General features: G+C 27.2%; 1 pseudogene; it reads left to right on the top strand.

Moving 5' to 3' along the window:
* The first annotated feature begins 5,962 nt into the window (after positions 1-5,962).
* LOC146719577 (adenylyl cyclase-associated protein 2-like) lies at positions 5,963-8,969 on the top strand (annotated as a pseudogene).
* The last annotated feature ends 2,461 nt before the right edge of the window (positions 8,970-11,430 follow it).

Here is an 11,430-nt window from a genome sequence, read left to right on the forward strand (position 1 = left end):
GAAATCAACTTATGTATTGAAAAATTAAAATTAAAAATTAAAAAATTAGGTTTAATTTTACCGTATACTTCAAATGTTTCCGAAAAATTGAAACCATGCCTCTAATTGTTGTTGAAATTAGTACTTACTGATTCGAAAACATTAAAAAGTGAATTAATAGTGTCAATCGCAAACATAAACATTTAATAAGTCTAAAAAATCGCTATTTCTCTAGAATGTTTAAATAACGTTGTTAGCAATTCAAAGGCCCGATTATTATTTAAAAATACCATGCTTTTGTTCCTTTATTGTGTATCTCTCCGAGATAAGTCTTTTATAAGTTAGATTCAATTCCAGTATTTGCGTTATTTTTCCCAAACAAAAGCAGGGTTTTTATCTACAATATGTTCCGAGACCCACCAATGCTAGAAGAACAAATTTAATGTTTATTTTTATGCTCCTTAGTCTATACGAATTTTCTTTGGTTTGGCCCAACATATGAAGCTTCAAGTCTTTCAAATTTTGTAGACGACATTTATTGTTTTATGCCATTTTGTCTTATGGACTCTGATGAATTTGTTTAGATTATTAAGACAAAAGGTACCCCTTCTAAAATCTATTTTTAATTGTCGTGGCCACTGTTTCCGGATGTTATTAATTAGGGATGACAAAATTTTTTATTATTTCTCCCATAATTTCTTTGTTCTATTATTTTAAACGCCCAAAATTTTTTAATACTTTTTCCCTATTAAAATTTTTTTAAAATTAAATAAATAGGGTAACCTTTGTCCAACAAAGTTCAATACACATCTAATTTTCTTGTGAATATGGGAAAGATAATAACAGCTCTATCAATGAAAATAAATCACTCCTATTTTGTGGACAGGGGTGATTCGATGAAAGATGACTCTGCCGAACAAGTCTTTTTTGGAACCAGTCCAAGTGTATGCGTTGGTATGATCTTAATGTTTAAATTAAAAATTTATGCTTCTATTATTTCGTATCAACGTAAATTTATCGTTGATGGTAACTATTACTTTTACCTTTGGAATACTATTTGATATGTTTTTTATGAAAAAGTTATGGTGGCACCAAAAAATAAGATAGAAGTAAAATTTGAAAAAATTTTAAATAGTTCCATCAACGATACAATTTAGGTTTTGAATACAAAATTTAAATAGAAGAAAAAATTTTTAGATTTAAAATTAAGTCTAAAAGTTAACCCTTTTGGGGGTTTAAAAAAAAGCTTGTTCAGGAAGATATATCTTTCTATCGAATCCCCCATGTGCCACAAAATGGATTTGGTTTTTATAATTCATGATAGAGCTTTGTTATTATTCATCCCATTATACAAGAAAAAATCTAAACTGTGTATTGAAACAGGGTTGGACAAGGTTCCCTATTTTTTTTAATTTTTTAAAGAAATTAATAGGAGAATAAAAGTTTTAAACAATTTGCAGTTTAACATAATAGAAAAAAAGTTATAGGAGAAAAAATAAAAAATTTTTGTTCCCCCCATTTAATAACATCTGGAAACGTGGCATCGACAATTAAAAAAATCAGATTTAAGTAGGGTCCCGTTGTCAAATAATTTAACAAATTCATCAGAGTCCAAAAGGGACAAAAATGCGCTAAAACAATAAAAATGTCTCTACAAAATTAATTGAAAAACGGGAAAGTTCATATGGGGGGCCCAAAAAAAAGAAAATTACGTACTAGACTAAAGGAATAAGGAAAGGTAGTGTCTCGCGACCATTAAGGGGCCCCCGTAGCGGCACACGTGTATCTTAACGCGAGTGGGCCCTTTGAGTTTTTAAATATTTCGAACCCTAAATGGGGCTGAAGCAAATCGATTTTTATACTAGATTTTAACGATAATTGAGTTCGAATTTAAAAAAAGGTCTTTTTCGTTACGTGATTTGTAAGAGAGATAATAAATGCAAATCGAAATATGAAAAATTTCTATTAAGAAAGTCCCGTATCATTATATCATCATTATCATCATTATCATCATCATTATTCATCGCCCCAAACGCATACATAGTGTATCGTGCACACGTATTCACACTATACAACACTCGCCCACAATACACACGTACACAACAATGCAAGATCTGAGTGGTAATTTGCCCATCTCGCATTTTTACAAAAGGATGGGTAGGGTGGGCTCCGCCACGGAGCGTGGGGGTTTATTTTGGAACTCCCCCCTTTCTTCTTCTTTTCTCTCTCTCTCTCTCTCTATTCCTCTCTCTCTCTCTCTCTTCTCCCACACGCCACACACACCCCCATCTCTCTTCTCCCCTCCCCTGTTGGTCTTTGGTTTTTCTTTTTCGTACTTCATGATTAAACATCTTTGCTTTTAAATTTAAAAAAATTTAAAAACCAAATTGTTTACTTGAAAATTAAATTCAAAGGGTTTCTTAAAGATAGAAAAAAAAAATCTGAAAAAATAAAAGAAAAAAAAAAAAGGGGTTATATTGTCATATTTTTTATAAATTAAAGTACTCTAAACACCAATAATAAAAATACGTCCCAAAGTGCGGCGTGTAACACATACAAAATTTATATTAAAGAGATTAAAGGGAGGAAGGAAAAGAAAAAAAAATTTAAAAATTTCCAATTTTTTAAAATTTTTAATATGAATTTATTTACATATTAATTAAAATGTTTTCAAATTTTTTAAAACATATCAAAAAAAAGACATACTTTTATTTATCAAAAAAAAATTATTGAATACAACTTAAAAAATTTATTAAAAAAATTTAAAAATTTAATTAATAAAATTTCCAAATTTAGAAAAAATAAATTTTATTTTATATCCCAAGTTTTTTAAAAAAATTTTTAAATTCTATTTTATTAGACAATTATCTCAATCAACATCACGTCACATTACCCCTACTGAGACTACCTTCACCACATTATCTGTCCGGGGAAAAGCGTTTCCCATACGAAATTACATGTATTACTACTTGCCTTTACTGTCCCAAACTTTTGTTTTTTTTCCACGTAATCATTTTTACTTTTCTTTTCTTATATCTTCCAGAAAACTTTTTTTTCGTGTGAAGGTATTTAATTAATTAAATTCTCAAAAGATTGAGAAGATAAAGGGATATTCAAACTAAAGCAGGTTACAGGAAAAAAACAAGATTTGAAAAATAAAAAAACATACATTTTGACCCTGCTGCAAAGGGTTTAAAAAGTTGTTTTGAGATTGAAAAAATAATAATGAAAAAATAAAAAAAAAAAGACCTGTTTTGATCGTCGGTAAATTAAAAAATTTGATTGAGTTTGAAAAAAATAAAAAAAATAATAAAAAAAGGAAAATTCAATCTCATTTAAAAGCATTTTAAAATTGTAAAATAAACATTTTTTGAAAAAAATGGGAGCTTTAGAGCTCTAGTAAGTCTAAAAAAATGAAAATAAATTTAAATAAATGATGTTATATATAATTTATATAAACCCCAATTTTTTTAATTTTTCATTTAAAAAAGGGTTGTAAGGGTAAATGGCTAAAAGGATAATTTAAAAGTAGTTAACAAATTTACAAAAACTGAAAATTTTCATGAATAAATATTTGTAAATTAAATTTTTTGTAGATATGAAAAATTATCCCCTTTACAATTTTTATAGTAAATTTGCGGGGAAACGTTTTATAAAAAAAATTAAAGGGAAATTCTTTTTTTGAAAAAAAGTGACCTTTAAAAACCTTGAAAACCCCCCGTTTAGGAAAAAAATTTGTGAAATTTTTTCTTTTTGAAATCCTGCAAAATTTTTATCAAATTTATAAAAATTTTTTAAAAAAATGCTCGACCTTTGTACACACACACCCCAACACCCATATGGGGGAAATTTTTTAAAAAGGGTGCTTTAGGAGGAAAGATCAGGGTTTAGGAATGATTGTACACATTTATTTTAAAACAAAGAAGTTTTGATAAAAGTTTAATAATTGTTTATTCCGGTCATAAAAATATCAAAAATGAAGAATAACTCTAAAAAAACCCCTTTAAAAAAAGGTAAAAAAAGGCGGCCCCGTTAAGGGGACGCCATTAACAAAAATTTCCATTGCAAACCCATGTAGAATCCTTCCTATGCAAAACCCCTTAAAAACCCATAAAAAATAAACATTGCAAACCCCTGAGAAACCTAGGCAAAATTAACCATTTCAAATATGTAGAATTTTATTAAAAATATCCTTGCAAACTTAGTAGAATCCTACATTGCAAACCCATGTAAATAGAATGTTGAAAAATTTCGATTTTAAATTCGTACAATCGAACAAAAGAATGAAATAAAAAAAATTGCGCCAATGAAAGTAGAAAATTGTAACCCCGGAAAAATTAAAAGTTGCAGACATATATGAGTCTATAATGAACAGTAAAATTTTAAATTTTCAAAGTAAATCGTAACCAAAAAAAATTCTTTTAAAAAAAAGATAAACAAGATGCCAAATCCCTGCGCCAGTAAAAAAAAAAATAAAAAATTTTATTAAAAAAAAATGGAGCGTCTAAATAATTTCTCAATTTAAATTAAATTTTTACTTTTAAAATCAAAAAGTAAAATATGTTTTGGTTTAAATTTTTAATGTTTCTTTTAAGGGGCTTGTAATTTTGAAAATTACACGCGCCCCGTTTTTTTAAATAAAATTTTTTTTTTCTTTTTACATGGCGCAGGACTTGGCTCTGTTATCTTTTTTTTTAAAAGAAAAGTTTTTTTTGGACGATTCTACATTTGGGAAATTTAAATTTTTATGTTCAAAGACTCAATTTGTCGCAACTTTAATTTTCCCCTGGTACAAATTTTTACTTTCACTTGGGGGCAATTTTTTTTTTTTTCATTTTTTTTGTTTTCCCATTGACATGAATTTATAATCGATAATTTTTTTATACAATTCTATTATACATGGGGTTTTCAATGTAGGGTTCAATAAGTTTGCAATGGTCATTTTTTAAAAAATTTACAGAGTTTTTCAATGGTAAATTTTTCCCGTTTCCCCTGGGTTTGCAATGATTAAATTTTTTTTGGGTTCTACATGGGTTTCAATGGATAGGATTTACAGGGTTTTCAAAAGGATAATTTTTTTTAAGGCGTGCCCTTTAACTGGTCGCCTTTTTTTACCTTTTTTAAAGGGGATTTTTTGAGATTTTAATAACATTAAATTTTATTTTCTAAAATTTTGGGGGTTGGAATTTGTAATAAAAAAAAATGCTTTTTTATTTGGAAATAAATCAAAAAAACTTTATATTGAATCTAACTATTATAAAAGACTTATCCGGATGAACAATAAAGGAACAAAAGCATGGTATAAATAATAATACAGAACGAATGCCAACAAAAAGTTATTTTTAATTCTAGAAAAATAGCGAATTTTTAGACTTATTAAAATGTTTATGTTTTTCGATTGCACCCATTTATTTAATTTTAAAATTGAATCAGTAAGTATAAATTCAACAAAAATTAGAGGCATGGATCTCAATTTTTTCGGAAACAATTGTAAGTAAGGAACAAATTTAATAATTTTTAATTTTTTAAAGTTTAAATTTTAAAACCCACAAAACCGATAATTTTAATTGTTTTTTGTTATAATAAAACGGAATAAAAGGTAAATAACGTGTACGTTAATTCATCCATGTTGTTGTAATTTCTAACTAGAGAACATTTTAAATAACATAATTTCTTTTAGTTATTTTAATTAATACCAAAAAGCCATTGAGTATTGATAAACAGTGCTATCTTGGGATATATAAATATAATTAAATGTATATTGTAATTTAAAAATTTTACATCTAGAGTGGGAAATTACAACTAAATATACGTTAAGGTATTGTTGAGATTAAAATTTAATAATGTTTTGCGGGAAAATTTTTTAAACAATAAGTTTTATTTTATTTTTTAATTTTAAATTTTTAAAATTTTTGTTTATTAAATATTTAAAAGACTTGGAGAGGAGAACGATCATTGCCGGGGATAGCCTTTTGCCGACTACATGAGGATTTGGGTTTTGGGGTAAGTTTAGTGCCACTCCGGGGTTTATAAAATTTTTTTAAAAAAATTGTTTTGCCGGGTAATTTTTTTTTCAAAATTTTTTCTTCTAATTTGGGGTGTGTGTTGAAAAATTTTTTAATAAATTTTAATTATTTTAAAGTATTTTGCCTTTTAATTTGGGGGCATAATTTTTTAATTTTTTTTTACATTTTTTGCCAAAAATTTTTATTAGAATTTTATTTTTTTTTTTTATTATTTTTATGTTTTTTGCGCACTGAAAAGACAAGTTATTCGAAACGTTTGTAATGGGTTTTTTTAAATTAAAGTTTTCCAATTTTATAAAAATTTTATTTCTGTTACCATGGCCTGTAATATTAAAAGTTATCATTGGTCTTTTTCTATATGTATTTGGAATTTAATTTATGTCAAGATATAATTTTTTTTTATTTTTTTTTGTATGAAAATAAAAAATTTTTGAAGAAAACGGTTTAGTTTTAAACGTTATTTAAATTTTATTTTATATAAAAATCTTTTTAAAAAATAGCAAAAGGCGTGCCATACATTGTACTTAAAGTAGGTATACATTGGGGTGTTGAGGAATAAACACTTCCGCACGCTAAACAGTAATCGAATTATAAATTTTTTGGGTGGCATTACAAAAAATACATGCGTGTCAAATGAAAAAAAAAATAATAAAAGTAAATAATTAAAAAATAATTTTTAAATATTATTTACCCAAATTTTTTTTTTTTTTTTTACTATGAAAACATTAATTATTTTTTTTAATGCCAGTCACAAAGTTTGAATTTCGATTTCGTTAACGGGGATGGTGACTTTTTTTTCAACGTTTAATTCATGCCTTTCTTTCCGCAAAGGCGAGAAAAACACCTTTAATTTTTATTTTCGCACAGTTTTAAAGTATTTAATTTTTATATAATTTATTTTTTAAAAAATAAAAATTTTTTTTCAATAAATAAACTTATTTATTAAGCAATTTTTGTTTTTCGCTATAAATTTAAAAAAATCTTTGGGCAAATTTATATTAAGACTTTTTTTACTTATTTGACTTATTTTAGAATGATCCCAAAATACAAAATTTCCCCCGTGGAATCACAGCGGGACATCCTGTATTAATTGAAATGTAAAATCCCAAATAAATTATTTTAAATAAAATTTAAAAAATTTTAGGGTTTGCGCAAATTGTGCGAAACGGCGGTAAATCGTCCTCACCGCAAAACAATCCGAAAAAAAGTTTTTTTGTTTGCGCCCCTGTCCTTGCAGACCGCAGATCCAAAATTTTTGCGAGGGGGGAAAAACGCGGTCCCCGTTCTTTAACCCTTTGTCAGGGTTTGCGAGAGTATTCCGGCTTTAGGGTGGGTTGCCCTGTCTCCTACCCAGCTCCGTATATAAAAGAAATGAATGACGCTGGTAAATTTTTACACTAATCGTGTATTGAAAGACTGGAAAGAAAAGTAAAGTTTTTTTAGAATTATTTGTTATTTAAAATTTAAATAAAAATCAATTAGATAATTAAATATTATATTTAAATATATATTTATTTTATATAATTAAACAAAAATCAAAATATTTAATTAAATATTTATATTTAAATATATATTTATAATTAAATAAAAATGAAATGTGCGCTATTTCTTTCTTTATAGGATAAAACAATAGACTGGTTGTAAGCATGGGTTTACAAAACGTTGACGAGCTGCGCAATACGTTCGTCAAAATCATACGACAGGTTTGGTATGGGGAAAAACTGGTCTGCACCTATAGGGATACCACCTCCTCCACCTCCTTCGATGCCAATCGAAGATCTCTCACTAAAGTGGGGGAACGATGATAGGAGCGCTCTCTTTGCTCAGATTAATCAGGGAGAGGATATCACAAAAAGTAAAATTTATTTTCTTTCCTTTTTTGTCATGGATCATTTTTTTTTATTCTTTTAAAAAATTTTTCGTAGGTATTAGAAATGAAATTATAAATCCTAAGAAACCAAATGTATGTCATTTTGATGTCAAAATGACGTCATATGACGTCAGTTTAACGTCTAATGACGTCAATTGTTACTTGAGTAATTCGAATTTGTATTGTTTCGAATTACTAAAAAAAAAAAAATGTTCAGACTTGAATCTGAATCAAGTACACATGTTTGAATCTTTTATAATAATTTATGAGAAATTTTTATATGTCATACTTGTTATTTATATTTTATGCATATATACAGAATGATTTACACACACACATCCGCACCCACACCCACACCCACACATACACACACACACACACAACTCAACTTTAGCTTCACTGACAGCTTAATATTTCGGAAATTATGCCCATTGTTTTTAAAGATTCAAGTCTTGAAATGGATGAATCTAAAAGGCTTCAAACTTGAATGGATATTAATTTCCAAACCTCGATTGCGTGGATAGAGCGAGGTAACTATACAATTTTAATAGAATATATATACTATATATATAAAATTAGATTTTTGGATTCTGTGATAAACAAAGCTTTAATTTTACTGAAACATTTTTTGTCAGATGTTTCTATGAAAAAATATGACTGTTTAAGGTTTCTAGTTCTTCCAGTTAGAATTGTGAGTCAGAGGCGAAAAAACACGCTACAAATTTTTAGACCTTATTTTTAGTTTTTTCAAAAGTCATCTATATAAGAATTTTCTGTATGTGTTTTCTCGCCTCAAACGCCCAATCTAACATGGTGGGGATCCTTAAAGAGCTATTTGAAGTGCTCGGGAATCATATGACATCAAAATCATAGTACTAAACTTTTTTAAATTTCATTAAATATTCATGATGGATATTTTAAAACATAAAATAAATTAAACAAGTCCATAGTATGTATATACATATATTAAATTTGATGTTACCCCTAATTACAGTATCTAATATTTATATCCCCTGTAGATTTGAAAAAATTTACTTCGGATATGCAAACGCATAAAAATCCCCCCTTTGAGATCCGGACCTGCGCCCATTTAAAGCACCAGCGGTTGCGAATGTGACACCGTAAAAAGTGTTTTTTACCGGCAAATGTGCCTATTGACAAATCACCCCGTATTTACTCGAGATGGTAAAAAATGGCTTGTGGTAGGTAATTAATGTTTCATAAACAGATAAGTAAACAGATAAATATCTATATTTTTTACTTCCCAGCAAACACAGTATATAAAGTTATTACTTAAGCATATTACAGTAACGTATATGTTAGTTTTAATTTCCCACTCATAGATGTAACATTTTTTAAAATTACATATATTACATTGTAGTTATTGTCATTATATCCCAAGATAGCACTGACTTATCAATAAATCAATGTGCTATTTGGTATATAATTTCAAAAAACTCCAATGTAATATATGTTATATTAAAAATGTTACATCTATGAGTGGGAAATTACAACTAACATGGATGTTAAGTAAAAGTAACGTTATATTACCTGTTATATTCCGTTTTATTATAGCAATGTAATAATTATATATCGGTGGTTTGCTGGGTTATTTATTTGCCCTGTATATACCTTTTTTATAATATATATTAATATTCAGAATTGCCACCGTTACTCTATAAAAGTAACGCGTTACCGTTTCCGTTACTTTTTTTTAAAAAGTACGCGTTTCCGTTTCTCACAAAGTAACGATGCGTTTCTTTTTCGTTTCATATTCGGGTTTTTTTAATGCTAGAGCCTATTATTATTTAAAATGTATAATTATATATAGGAAGCGTTTTAATTAAATATTTACTTGATTTATTGCATGTAAACTTTATTATTTATTATATGAATTTAATATTAATCAGAGTAACAAAAAGAACGGCTAATTCGGGAAACCCTTACTGTAAAAAGTAACGACGTTAACGTCACCGTTTTCAGATAGAAAAAAATAAAGATCGTTACCGAAAAAAGTAACAGTAACGGTTTAAAGACGTTACAAGTAACTTACTTCTCAACTCTGATTAATTTTTAATATAATAATTATGTATATTATATTAATATATATTTAAAATAATTATATAATATTATATTAATATTAATAATATTGTAATTAGTATTAATATAATAAGATTTTAAATCGGCCAAAGAGCCCAAGCACGAAAATTAATTTTTTAGAACGTATCTCTTGGTTTGAGATTACTAAATTCCATATATTAAACTCGAACTTACATAGGAAAAATAGCGGAGAAAAATATAGGTCCGAAAAGTTGCTGAAGCGGGAATCGAACCCGCGTTTTTCATTTTCCCGGGGGAGCTTTCTCTTACCACTAAGCTATTCAGACCTTTCGATCCATATTTTTCATTTGCCTTAAATAGATGTTAGTAAATAATGCGATGATTTTGGCCCAGGCGTGAATAAATTAAATAAGAAAATAATTTATCGGCTCTCAATATTAATAATAATAATTAATAATGATAAATTATTTATCATTATTATATTATTATTAATATTGAGAGCCGTAAAAAATTTTCTAATTTGATTAGTATTAATATCAAATTTTATTTAATACACACGTACCCTACCCCCACATAACACCACCACGCATACCCCCGCACGCACGTACACACACGCGCGCACACACCACACACACGCACGCACGCACGCACGCACACGCACGCACACGCACACAAAATGTATTAATATTAAATTTTTTTTTCCTTTACAGGGAATATCACAAGGGAGAAAATTTAGTAATCGATAACGTGGAAAATGAATAATGTGATTTATATGTTTCGATGTCAAAATAGTACACTCACTATTAAAGGCAAAGTGAAAATTTCCCGTCGTTATGGATTCTTGTCGTAAATCATCTATTGTATTTGATTTTCTTGTATCAAGTATCGAATTTGTTTTAAATTTTCAAAGCGTACAAATGCAGGTATGTATAAATGCAATATCTTATGAATTTTTTTTATCACGGTTTTTTTAAAAAAAAGATATTAGATATAAATAATATCAACTAATACCTTAAAAAAATTATTGCCAAAAATAAAGTTTTTTCTTTGAAGAAAAAAGTTGCTCTTAAATTTTTACAAATATTTAATAATTCAGTGTATAAAAAAAATAAAAAACGTGTATTTAGAAAAAAAGAAAAACTGATATAATATATTTTAAAATTTTAAAATTCTTATAAAAGAGAATTTAAATAAAAAACTTAAAAATATTTACAAAATTGGATAAATATTGTACATGTCCATTTATATGTTATAATTTCTCCACTTCATTTTAAAGTATTACAGTAAAATTGAAACTGAATGTATACTTTTATATGTATGTTCCTATTTAATCCTACTTTTTCTTCTAGTTATTAAAGATCGTTTTCAAAATGTGATTTGGAAATACATCTGCCCAAAAAATATTCTATCGAATAATCTTGATTGGAGACGATAAATGGCGACATATATTTGTTTCAGATAGTTTCAAATTTTATTTTTAAAAATTTAAATTAT

Source organism: Nylanderia fulva, unplaced genomic scaffold, assembly GCF_048542155.1.
Source record: "Nylanderia fulva isolate GAGA-0341 unplaced genomic scaffold, ASM4854215v1 Scaffold936, whole genome shotgun sequence".
NCBI lineage: Eukaryota > Metazoa > Arthropoda > Insecta > Hymenoptera > Formicidae > Nylanderia > Nylanderia fulva.